Raw genomic sequence first — 12,965 nt, 5'->3', positions numbered from 1 at the left:
TTTTTTTTGTTTTGAATGCAGATATTTACTTAATTCCTTTTATTGCGTGGAGGAAGCTCTCTTCTCTGCTGCATCAAGCCACTAATGAAATTTACCATGGCATGATGGCAGCGAGCAGCTACCTACCCTAATTGAGCAAATGAAGATGTGACATGGTCAGCCATCAATTATAGCGGCACAGCCAGAACGCCAATCTCCATCGTTTAAGTTGATAACCTGAACGTAATAAATCGTTGTTGCCGCCGGATTTCTTTCTTTCTTTCCTCCACTCATCTTCTCCCTCTCCGGATGCCAGGACGGATTTAACCTGAAGTGCCTCATCTTTGCTAAGTTAGTAGGGCTTGTCAGAAAGGCACTGATAAGAAAAAACAAAATAAAACTAATCTCTGACATGACGCGTAATATGTGTGAATAAATACCCCCTATGTACAATTAAAGAAAAACTTTTTTTCTTAATTTAAAAATTAAGTATTCCTTTCTGCCGGTGTGTGTTGTCCCAACCGTGTGCCTTTTTCCAACTCTTCTTTGGGAACGGTGTGTCCAAAAAATAAAAAGGAAAGAAAGAAAAGAAGAAAGAAAGAAAGGTAGGCCTCAGCCCAGAGCTCTAACATTATGTAAATGAGGCAAACCTCTCAACCTTGTGGATTACTGAGTCAGAGAGCAAGACCCTGCAGTCCGCAAACCCCCCCTCCACATCAGGATCCCATAAAAATCTGGAGCTCGATGGCTGCATGCAACGGTTAGAACGGCTTAGACCCTAAATTAATTATTATTAATATTATTTTTAAATCTATGTCAACTTAAAAAAAAAGAAAAAAAAGGGAATAAGATGCGAAGAACGCAGCTGGAGGCAGATAAACGTGGAACCGCGACAAGGTTGGTCAATTTCTGGGATTTTTTTTCTTTTTCTTTTTTCTTTTTCTTCTTCTTTTTTTTTTTTTTTTTACAAATGAAACTGTTTTCATTGTAATTATTTTTGGAGATATTTATGTTATATGATCCAGTGTGTGTTGACACACGGCAGACTCTATTTGCCCTACCTCCATATTAAACACGAGTCTGTTGAGGATAAGAGTTAAAGAAACTGCGAAGAAAAAGGCATTTTGTTCTTTTTTTTTTTGGCAGTAACGTTCAGATCGCTTTCAAAATGTTACTCCCGTTGAGTGTATCTCCCTTATAAGTTATTGGAGATAATATATCATACTCATTGCTGTAAGGATAGAAATATGTTTGCAGCTCATTTAACAATGAAACGTTCCATATGTTTGAAATTACTTCCTTAAAGAACCAAAAAAAAAACTACATTTGTACGTTTATTGTGCAAATCAAGGGATTTTAATTCACATCAGCGACACTATTACTTTTCCACCTGTAAGTCTGTTATCTTGGCCGTTTAGCAGTTGTTTACAAGAACCCGATAACAAAGCATGAATATAACTAGTTCATATCCCTCTGACAACCTTTTTCCAATACCGTCACTCCTCCCTTAGCTCAAAGCAGCAGATGCATCCAGGCGGCCTGGTTCCTGAAGTGCTTTTTTTCCATCTCGTTGATGCGAGTTCAATACCCTGAGAGATGCGTGGAGATGGCTGAAGGGCCAGGGTCCTGACCCGCCAACTCAATCACACACCGGCCGAGGACAGAGTGCAGGAAACTGCAGAATGTATTTATACTTAGAGCCCCGAACGTCTCCATTCGAAGTTGCACGTGTTGTAGTCTCTACACGGCGGAGTTTAAATTTTCATACAGATAGTAAGTAGGTGACAGTAAACATAGTTTACAGTACTTCATCTTTTATTTTTATTTTTGTTGTTGTTGTTTGTTGGTTCTATATGATTTAGGAATTAGATCAACGTCCATGCACGTAAGTCTTTCCGTTCGTAATTTACGCACAATCAGTTTCCTTGGATTGTATTTATTTATTCAGTTATTGATTTATTTAAGGTTTTTGAAAGTGAATCTATAGAGAGGTTTAACCGAATGTAGACTTTTTGTGTGCAACTTGGTATTATTTCCAGCATTTTTGAGGTCTAAAGCGCACGCGGTGTCAGAACTCAAAATTATCAACAAATACACGAAATTTAAGGCATAAGCGTTAATGTATGACGTTTAAAAATCTAATTTTGGCTTAAATTCCTACAGAACAATTGGAATACAGATCTAAAACAATAAATAGATTGAATAAATGATTGAAGACAAGGTGATTTTGATTACAAATAAACATGACCGGCAGACCCCCACAGCTCCCCTAAATACTAATAAATTTGTCGGGAAATCAATGATTGATAAAGATACACAATACAAATCATTTATTTGTTGTTTTTGTGAAGGGAAAGAAGAAGAAAAAAAAAAAAAGAATCCAACTTCGAATATTTGCACTCACAACCAGATTACTTAATATAATCTTAAATTTGAGATTCCGGTCTCTCGTGTCCGGCCCGTGAGTCTCATTTGTTGCAGAGATTTGCGGAGGAAATTCCACACCTGCGGCCATTGTTGCACCATTTAGATCAAATACTTTCTCTCCTCTTAAATCGCGGCGCAGTGCGAGAGTAAAAAGCGGGCAGGTGCATATCTTTCAGCCGCTCTACTTGAAACGTTGCGGCTTCTCTGGTAAGTAGGTTAAAGGTCCTCCCAAGTGGAGAAAGTATGTGACAGACCTCTTGAAGGCCGTATTCTTCTGCAGGAGTTTGCATTCATTCACAATTAATGTGGCTTGATGAACGAAATGATGCTAATAGAGGTCCAAAAAAAAAAAAAGAAGAAAAAGAAAGAAAGAAAGAAAGAAAGAAAGAAAGAAAGAAAGAAAGAAAGCAGAATATGGGCTTTAATGGGATGCGGAGACATATTCTTGCAGCATGGGGAAAACGGCGAACGGAAGAATTAAATGTATTGTAATGGGATTAAAGTGCTAGGGTTTTTTTTTTCTTCTTCTAGAATCAAAGCAGTTCATTTAGTGTGGTGGAGATGAGGGACATATAAAGAAATCACAATATCTACATCTTAAACTTCTCAATGTCTCAAAATGAGTTTTCTCTAAATATGCAAAATGCTGACGAAAGAAATAACTCTTTGAAATTTATAAAAGTTAACAGTTTATTTTATATATTTCACAGAATAGCAACAGAAATAAAAAAATGAAGAACACGATTTCCTGCATCATTACATACACTCAAGGCTTTTCTAACTTACAGAAAAAACACATTTAGATAGGTTTATATACATTATAAAAACACATGGGACACCCTAAGAGGCTATATGTAGAATTATTGATAAAATAACTTCTGAAAGCTTTAACAAAATTAGAATATTTGTTGTCTGTGTTTTTGTGATTCATTAAACCTCCATATTTTTGATTATAACAACAATATGGGCACCAAAGCCAAATAAATCAACTATTATACAAATAACCTCGAAAGAACCTCAAGATGTAGAAAATACATTAAAAAAAAGAATTTTAAGAATCAAGAAGGAGTTATATTATAAAATAATAAATCAATGTTTAAAAACTGAATTTTCTCCCAAGTATCCACTGTATGATTCTCTAAAAGAGTTAAATGAAAAGACATTCTATGCTTCAAAGTGAATCCTTTCTCTGCACTCTATGCACAAAACAATGAAGGTAAAATTTGCTTCAGTGTGAATAATGAATTTCAGCTTCTCAAACCTAATCTCCCATTGAGTTCGCCCAAACCGAAACTCTAATTCATCCTTGGGGATCCTCAGAGGTTTTGAGGTGTCTTTTGTGAGATGTACTACTTTAACAGTCAAAACTCTCTAGAAATAAAAAAAAAAGAACGAACTGTGGTCATTGTTGCCAGAACAAAAAACAAAGAAAATGCTGCTTCCAAAACTTTCAAATCCACATGTGTCCATGAGTGCCAGTGTCCTCCGTGCTGTTTCAAGTGGCAACATTTTAGCATAGCTGCTCTCTTTTGTAACAACAATTAAAAAAAAAAAAAAAAAACACATGCAGGCACAGCAGCGGATCAATGCAGATCACCAAATGTACTGCAGAACAAAGCAGGATGGCGTACTTGGATTGGGTGCTTGGTTCCAAGGGTACCTGGTTCAGTCCACTTCTCTGCTGCATTAATTGTGGCAGCAGTAAGGGCAGGTAAACAAAGCTGTTAGAGAGTATAGTTGTGACTCAAACGCGGCTCGCTCTAGCTTTGTCACCCAACTACTCGTATGTCCAAATGCATCTGCCAATCTTTCTCTCGTCTTTTTTTTTTTTTTTTTTCCTCCCTTGAATGCAATCAGTTGTTGTGATACAATAAAATCCACATTGATGTCTGGAAGCAATGTTTGAAGCTCAAAAAAAAAAAAAAGCAAAACTCATAAGGTTGTTTGTTTTTGTTAATGGACATTTAGTGATGTTCACGTTGCACAAACAAACAATGTTTAAGTGTTTCCAGAAAGTGTGGTGAATGGAATAAAGATAAATAAAAAAGATTGACCTCATCAGCTGTTTTCATAGTGTACACCATATTGGTTATAGCGCATAAAGAGGATATTGTACCAAGTTTATGCCTTTTTTTTCTGTCTTTAACAACAATAACTATATTGGTCAAAACCTATACACGTTTACTGCATCCCCTCTTTGACATCCATAAACATCCTGTGAGAGTTACACGTAAAATAGAATTATTTTTGCGATCACACAATGCATTATTCTTTCAATTCAAATGTTACATTTCTTTGATGTAGTAGATCTTTATACTACACAACTTCTATATAAATTGGATAAAAAATATACCACCTACCAATATTTATAAGTTCTTTACACAAAGACAGTGATCTTATAATATGAGGGATTTTAAGATCCAAGCAGTGAGAACTACTAGGAAAAGTTTGTGTATGTCTGTTTGTTGTGTTAAACTTTGGAACCGGTTGTTTCACGGCTGAAACAATGTTCAAAATTTCATCCACTTTAAATGAAAATATAAAGAAATGTTCTGGTCACAAAACTTATAGTGTGTCTGACTGGAGCGGCAATGTATTTAATCACATGCATTTTGCAACACTAACTATATATTACATGTAGTGATTACTTTTTGTAGCTTGGTAATGTAAAATGCTATGCTGATATGACACTGAAGAAATAGTTACTAAACTGTACCGGCATACATGTCATTTATTTTGAATGGAAATGAGGGGTTTGTTTTTTGTAGTACTGCATAGTTATTTATATATATATTTTTTCTTACCAAATTAAAAGGTGTTACATAATACTGTACTGTATTTGATTTCTTACTTAAGCAGAAAAAAGTAAACAAGTACAAAAGTCATTATAGCATATTTTAATCCAAGTTTGATGATTCCTCTTTCAAACCTCTAACAGATTTTAGTTGATTTGGTGATTCAGTTTCAACTTAACGGTATTTTTGCTCACTTTGATGTTTAATCCTTTTACACAAATCTGTCCCTGCACTGAGAAGATATGCAAAGCTGGTTTCTTGTGTTCATACGTGTTGATGATAAACTTTCATATGATCCATTTCATTGGATTCTACAACCTGCACACTTCCAGGCTATTAGTGCAAGATTACAAAAAAAATGTGTTTTGTTTTTCATCAGTCAGCTATGAATACAGAAACCCTCAGTGATATCTTCTCAAGCCTTCCGCTATCGGACACGTGCCAATTATCTATCGGACACCAATTGGCACGGTCATCATGCTTCATTGACTAAATTATACCTTCATCTACTGGCTGTATTTCTCCTTGAAATATTCCAGCAGCACTGCAAAAAGATTAACTTTTTTAGACTGTAAATTGCACATCCTATAAAAAAAAACAAAAAAAAAAAACTTTTATATTTTTACAGATTAATGTTCTGTGAATTGTGCTTATTTTTATATTATAAGACTCAAGTCAAGGCATTCATATTCAATAAATGAGACTCAGGGCGTCAGTGAGGCCCGTTTGTCAGATCAAAAGTACCGCTTGACAGGTATTAAAAATATGTTCTAAGCACCGATCTCTTTATGAAAAATCTTTTTATTGGCCTGATGTAGTTTTCTAATCTTAAATTGCATATTTTCATTGGTATTAAGTGTAGAAATCATTATTAGTAAAACAAGAAAAGGCTTGAAAACATCTGTTTTTTGCATTTAATCCATATTGCGAATTTCACTTAGTGAATTGAGTTGATGAAATAACTGAAGTGTTCAACAATATTTTAATTTAATGAATATAACATGAGATGGAATGAGGGCAGTCAATCTATGCCAGGAGGACATAGAAGAGTGGAGATAAGTCTCTCAGAAAAGGAACATATTTGAGCATATTTGTTCATTTGTGTCACAAATATTCTACTGCCAAGCCACATTTTGTTCATGTGAGTGAACAAAACTCCTAGAAATGTCCATGTTTTCTTTTTCTTTCCTTTTCTTGTTTTTTTTTTCTTTTAGAGAAATGTATGAAAGGGTTTTTGACATAGGTAAAGTCTACCATCACATTGTTGTAGCTGTAGATATTCTATCATACAAACACAGGTTTTAGATCCAAAATGCATGCAAATAACTGCAATTGCTGCCGACCCCACCCCACCCTTGCTAACACTCTGGAGATGTATCTTCTACTCCAAAGTATCAGAGCTCTCTGAGTGCTGCACATGGAGACAGAAACTTTCTAAATCGTTAAGCTGCACATCAATGAGATGTTTTTACCTGCCTGTTTGTCCCCCACTTTGGGATCCTTTTATTCAGAAGGCCGCCTGATAGTCCATCATTATTTAGATGAAGTCACATAAACACATCTCAAAGCTACTTCAGATCTGGACAGATCCGAGACCACACCACATGGGAGCGTTTTAAATACATAACTAAATCAGTCTCTCTCTCTCTTTTTTTTTAAGCTGTATGAAAAAATACTAAATTAGCTTTTCTCTTGTTTTAGAAAATTAATTCTGCTTGTTTCAGCTGCTGAACATGAAAGTCTTCATCATAAAAGGAATTCGGAGAAGGTAACTGCACTTACACAACTTTTTTATAAATGTATTTAAACAAAAGGAAATATCACACTATTTCACCACTTATCACAGCATACACATTTTTATCACAATTTCAGCAGGTATAGTTTTGATAAAAATACATAAGGATTTTGGTGAAATTTGAATTTGTTTGCATGTACTAATGATGTTGTTGCTATCAGCTATTTTATTAATTCAAAGATGGTAGACAAAGACATAGAATATTGTTTGTAAAACACAATTGCAGCAAAATAAAATTCCTTTTCAGTAATTAAAAGCAGAAATAAAATTGTTTCCAAAGCATTTTTGTCTGAGGGGGACATTCAGGGTGCCGGTGTTGACTTTAACAAACACAAAAGAGTAAAATACCTCTCAGAAATGTCTGCAGACACTATATTGTTTTAAGCTTTACAGCTTTAAGCAACATGATATCTCCTCTCTTACGTAAAATACATGCAAACACTGCTACAATGGACATTTATATATATGTACAAAAATACATAAGAATTTTGAAGATGTGTGCATGTGTGTGTGTATGCATGCGTGTGTAGGCGTGAGTGTGCAGGTGTGTGCATGTTTTTGAAAAACAAAATGCATCAATGAAACAAAACACAGAAAAGAGGAAATAAGTAAAAGCATTTTATCGTATCTCCTCACAAGAACGCATGCTATGGATGCTAAATGTTAATTTTTTCAATACTGAGCAAGTCAAAAATTTGTACAAAAAGTAAGATGAGTTTTTTTTTGTCATAAAAAGAAAATAAATGTATTTTTTATTGAAGATAAAGATTCTGATTTTTGTATGTTTCTCGCAACTAGTTCAAAATACATAAGTAAATAACTGGATAATATTAAATATTCACAAATGCCCAAATTTCCTTGAGTCAGTAAATCCTTGTGTGTAAATTGCACTTCAGCTTTGACAACATGCTAAAATTTTACTGTATGTGTAATAAAACCATGTGGGGAAAAAAAAACTGAAATAGGAAATACTCTCTTTTAGTTGTGTTTCCTAACAAACGGGAGAAGAGGAGTCCCTACCTAAGATATGAGAAATAAATCATTTTATTATGTCCATGCAAATCACTTTTCACTTTTAGCTTGAGTCAATATTTTAACCTTTCTTGTGTTTTTTTTTTTTTTTTCAAAGTCAGTGTAATAACACCTAAAGTTGACCAAAAAAACAAAAAATATACCATATCCTGTTTATCTTGTTTTAAGGTGTATTCTTTTTTTCTAGGTGACAAATCACAATTTATGTAAACTAAATTTGACAATTAGGTATTTTTTTAACACCAAACTTGGGTTCATATAGAAAAGATACACTAGTTCACAGTCAATCAAAATCTTGTATTTTTAGTGTAGCATCACATTTTCCAGGAACTTTGAACTAGAAATTGGAAATTTCGTAGCAAAGGAGAGCAAGTTACAACTACATTAAAATAAAATAAAATTTAAAAAATGCTGAAGTTCACTTGACATGATGCAAAATTCTTCATTGCTTTTGTGCATGGCCTGCTACTTTGTGATAGAATACAGTAGAATTTTTTTTTTTCTCCTCGCTGGCAGGTTTTGAACGAATTTGGGCAGTCATATCACCTTATAAACAAACTAAACGCTGTTGTAGTTTGTGACTGGCAACAAAAAGCCTGATGTGTGTCTCCTTCATTGTTTGCTCTCTCTCGTCTCATTCCAGTGGCTCCTTTTATGCAGCAGAATGTCAGCCTTCCTTGCCCGACCGCTTCCGAGCACGCTTGATGTCACATTGTCCACCTGATCATTTCGCTACCTGCTCTCCTCCTCGAGGCTGCCCTCTCGCTGCTCCACCACTCGAGATGCTTGGCTGACTCCTCTGAAACCATCACGTCGTTGTGTGCTAGAACCCAGCAGGCTGTTCTTCTTCTCTCCTTTCGACTGCGAGCGCAGTCAAGGATTCCTGTGCTCATGTGATGATTTCATATGAGCGTGCCAGCGTTTACTCTTGTTTGTTGTCAGTGCTGCTTGCATTTTAAAAAGAGCAATGCGGCTGCAAATGGGAATGAGTTTAACATGTACGGCTTTTTTAAAAATAGGCTACCGCCTTGAGCAGCTGCAACCATTACTACTTATCATGTTTATGAGGGCCTCTGTAGATAGGCGCCTGCCCCCCTTGACCTCTCAAGGATAAATGGTTAGACAATGGATAGATGGATGAATGTTTGTGAATAAATTGAAAAGTTTTTTTTTTTCCATAGATTTAATTCTGTGGTATTACAAATATCAAATTTAAGTGTTTGGCTTAATGTTTTTAGATTGTACAACTTCTGCTGTTATTTAGTCCATGCCATTATGGAGATTCTGTCTCATTTTTTTAGCATTTATGTTTCGCCTTCTGGTGGGAAAATAATACGTAATTGGTTGACTGACTTTTTTTCCACATACAGTGTCTTGAAAAGAAAATTCTCATAATCCTCAAACATTTAGTCACATTTAAGTTCCAGAGGATTTTTTAAATATAATTTTATGTTCTGCACCACTACAAAGTAGTGCATAATTCTGCGCTGGAATGAAAATTATTCATGGTTTTAAAAGGTTATTACAAATTAAAAAAAAATTTTAAACTGGCTGCATACACTTGTATTCAATCCTTTTGATTTGATGAGCCTAAATAAGATCCAGTGCAATCAACTGCCTTCAGAAGTCACAAAAGTAAATAAAAGGCCTCAGTGAAGGCCTCTTAAGTTAGTGGCACCACACAGGTGAACAAACAGCATCTATGTGGTGAACAAGCAAACCCACGGGATCAGTTAAGAGGAGGAGCTGTGCAGATATTTAAAGCAGAGTGAGTTTATGAAATAATATTTCACAACTTGTCAGCAGCTGTGTTTCTATGAATCATAGAATTTCGCAAACTAAAATTGTGAAAATAAATTCACTAAATGGAAACACACCAATTTTGAAAAAAAAAAACAAACAAAAAAAACAGCAACACATTTTTCAATAAAAAGTTGGGATGAGGTGTTTTTTCAACTGTATTGAAGTAGATGTTGCAGAACTGCAATGGAAACACTATTTTGCACGACATGATTTAGCTGATCAACAGGTCGGTGCTGGCAAAAACCATGAAGAAGACAAGAAGAAGTAGTCGTCTTCTTCATGGTTTGTAGTTTGCTTCTGTGTTTTTTTTTGTTTTTTTGCTTTTCTCTGAGAATGTGCAACTGGCTTCACCAGAGTTCTCACAGCACTGCACACTTCACAAAAAGTTGTGTTTTGTTTGAACATGTTGAGTCCATACATCTTCTGTAAAATCGCGCACTACAATTTCTTAAAAACACTGCACAGACAGCTGCTCCCAGGTATTACGGGGTTGTCACTCCAACGCCTGAATAAGTTGCCTCTGATGGCTGACAGGTTAAGAGCACTAGCATCATGGCTCAATAATAAATATCTCATGTAACGGTCTACATCCGTTGCTACCATGATTTTTAATGACTTACTGCGTGAACGAGCTTATTCACACATGATTTGAATTCCATTTCTAATTTAAGGGAAACACAGAAATTGCAAAATTGGGAGTTTTCGACATTAGCAGAATATAGACAAAGATTTGTGCACATGTGTAATGGAAACGCAGCTACAGAACACTATTCATCCAGCATCCAAACATAACAAGAGCCTAGAAAATCAGAGTAGCTCTAGAGAGGATGGTTAGCTGGGGGAATCTGTTGACTGGACAACTACTTGTCTCACACTACACGTTTGGCCTCAAGAAGGTGATAAGTAGGCGGAAGTCTATTTGTTGAAGGAAGTCCCATTAATTTGCCGTGTAAAAACATTTCCCTGGAAAAGTCAGTCCTAAAACATGCAGGACAGCTGCAGTTAAGGACCAACTTAAGACACCCTCCACTAATGTAAGGGTGAAACCTGGAAGTGGCAGCATCATGCTGTGGGGACGCTTTTGCTCAGCATAAACTCTGACAGGAATTCCTGTCATGAGGTAAATCATGGTAAATCATGGAAGAAAACGTGTTGCAAAGTGCAGTTACTACACTCTACTCCATTACTACCAACTTTATTCTTTAGATCTAGGCCATGTACTGGGAGACAGACTGCCAGACTGATCTGGATGCTTGGACCCACTGGTTGAGCCTTTAAAAGTTATACATCATCTCTGTACACAAGAAAATGTCCAGAAGTTTTCATTACTTTTTCAAGGAGTAGTTTTGTGAGGCGCCTGTCTAAAGTACATTTGTTTTGTTCTTGAACAAATGAATGAGAAACATATTTCCAATGAAATTCAAATGTCTTGCATTAGTGTTTGGTATTTAATCCATCAGTGAGTCTGTCTTTATTTGCACTCTGCAGAAACAATTAAGATAGCAGCAAGTGATTTGCAGCAGGGAAAAATGTTTGAAGACACAATAAATAGAAAAAGAAACAACAGTGACTGGTAAAAAGTGAAGACTTGCTAAACTGAGGAAATGTGCATTGTTAAAGACATTAACAATATTGTAAACTTGTTTACAATATTGGGTTAACATTATAATGTGGACATGGTCTGTTAAAAAAACTGCAAAGAAAAATGTCTTTAAAACTAATAAGTATGATAAATTAAAAATCTACTTAGAAGTTAAAGAGCCAATGAAATTACAGAATTTTTTTTTTGCATAAAATAAGTTTAAGATGAAAGTAAACAATATCAATTAATACAATTTTACTAAATGCTTATCTGACTCGTTGAGTTACGTTTGTACGATTCTTCATCAAATAACTCCTAAAAAAAAATGATTGGTGCATGGTTAATACCTCCCGGATGGAAAGTGTGACGCATTTTTCACGCAAGAAAAGTGTGGCATTCTCTCTTTGACCATTTCGTACAAGCAAAGCAGAGAATGCAAGGGAGGGAGGCATGATGTGACGGAGGGGTGTGTCCCAGGTGGACTCTGCTGTTGTATGAAAGTTGTGAGCGAATAAAAATGGTTTGCAATCATGCATCTGTGTGTTCACTGTTCAGTTTCAGACGAAGCATGTCGGGATCTGAGTGATTGAGAAATTTTTCTCAGCGTGGAGATGGAAAGCGGAGGAAGACTTCACTGTAATTCCTACAGCACCGCATGTAAACTTAAGGAGATTGTGTTATGTTCCCATTTCTACTTTTGTGTTTTCTGCAGTGCTGTCGTTTCCTTTTTGTAGCACAATGGCTGATCAGCAAATTACTGTAAAAGCGTATATGCAAATCTTGTCGAGATTTAACCCTTGTATCTTTGCTGGGTCTTATGTCCAGAGGGTGAGAGGTGCACTACATCCTGCACAGGTCACCAGTCCATCACAGATCTTTCTATAATACCCAGTTATGTTGATAAGATGACAAAGGAATTTGACTATCTTATCCTTACACGCAAACAAGGACATGTCGTTCTAAGGCACTGACATATTCATTGACACAGATGTTGACTTTTGAGAGTTGAGCTAATAATTTAGAGACAGAGACTGGCTTTTGCGGACGGTCCATGGTCTTTTGCTGTTTATACAAATTGTTTTGAGAAATACACTTACCGTTTTGCAGACGTCAATGACCGTTCAAGAAATTCATCAATGCAACTGAGAAAAACTGTAACATTAACAACCATCTTGTTCGACTCTACACTTCTATCCTCATTAAAAGCAGATCCAATAGTTTAAAACTTTCACAAAGTACACACAAGCAAACATGCCTCGATGGCACTGACCGAAAACGATGTCACCATGCTAAATTTAGAACAACGTACTGCACAAGTGCCGCAGCCATGTTCGTTTTGGTCGAACAGGAGCAGTAAAGCCTGTTTGTCTCTTTAGTGAATGAGTCGAATGCTATTCTGAATAGAGTTAAGGTAACAACAAAACACTGCTGCTTTGTTGTCTGCCAGAGTGACTCATGATGTGATGATCATCACCTTATGAACAGTTTTTTTTATAAATTCCATTTTGTAATCCCCAAAGGAATGCCAAAAAATGTCAGCACTGGACAGGAG

At 35.8% G+C, this 12,965-nt stretch overlaps 1 long non-coding RNA gene across 2 annotated transcripts; it reads left to right on the top strand.

The window, feature by feature from the left end:
* The first annotated feature begins 696 nt into the window (after positions 1–696).
* On the top strand, positions 697–11,946 carry LOC108165820 (uncharacterized). 2 transcript variants are annotated; one of them, XR_001776135.1, is made up of 3 exons: positions 697–876; positions 6,903–6,969; positions 8,672–11,946. It is a non-coding gene; the product is annotated as an uncharacterized LOC108165820 (long non-coding RNA). The 2 variants fall into 2 exon arrangements; XR_001776134.1 differs by lacking the exon at positions 697–876 and having other exon boundaries at positions 6,125–6,969.
* Positions 11,947–12,965: the final 1,019 nt, after the last annotated feature.

The sequence above is a fragment of the Poecilia reticulata genome, linkage group LG22, assembly GCF_000633615.1.
Source record: "Poecilia reticulata strain Guanapo linkage group LG22, Guppy_female_1.0+MT, whole genome shotgun sequence".
NCBI lineage: Eukaryota > Metazoa > Chordata > Actinopteri > Cyprinodontiformes > Poeciliidae > Poecilia > Poecilia reticulata.
The sequence above is the reverse complement of the archived record's forward strand: the minus strand, read 5'-3'. Positions and strand labels throughout refer to the sequence as shown.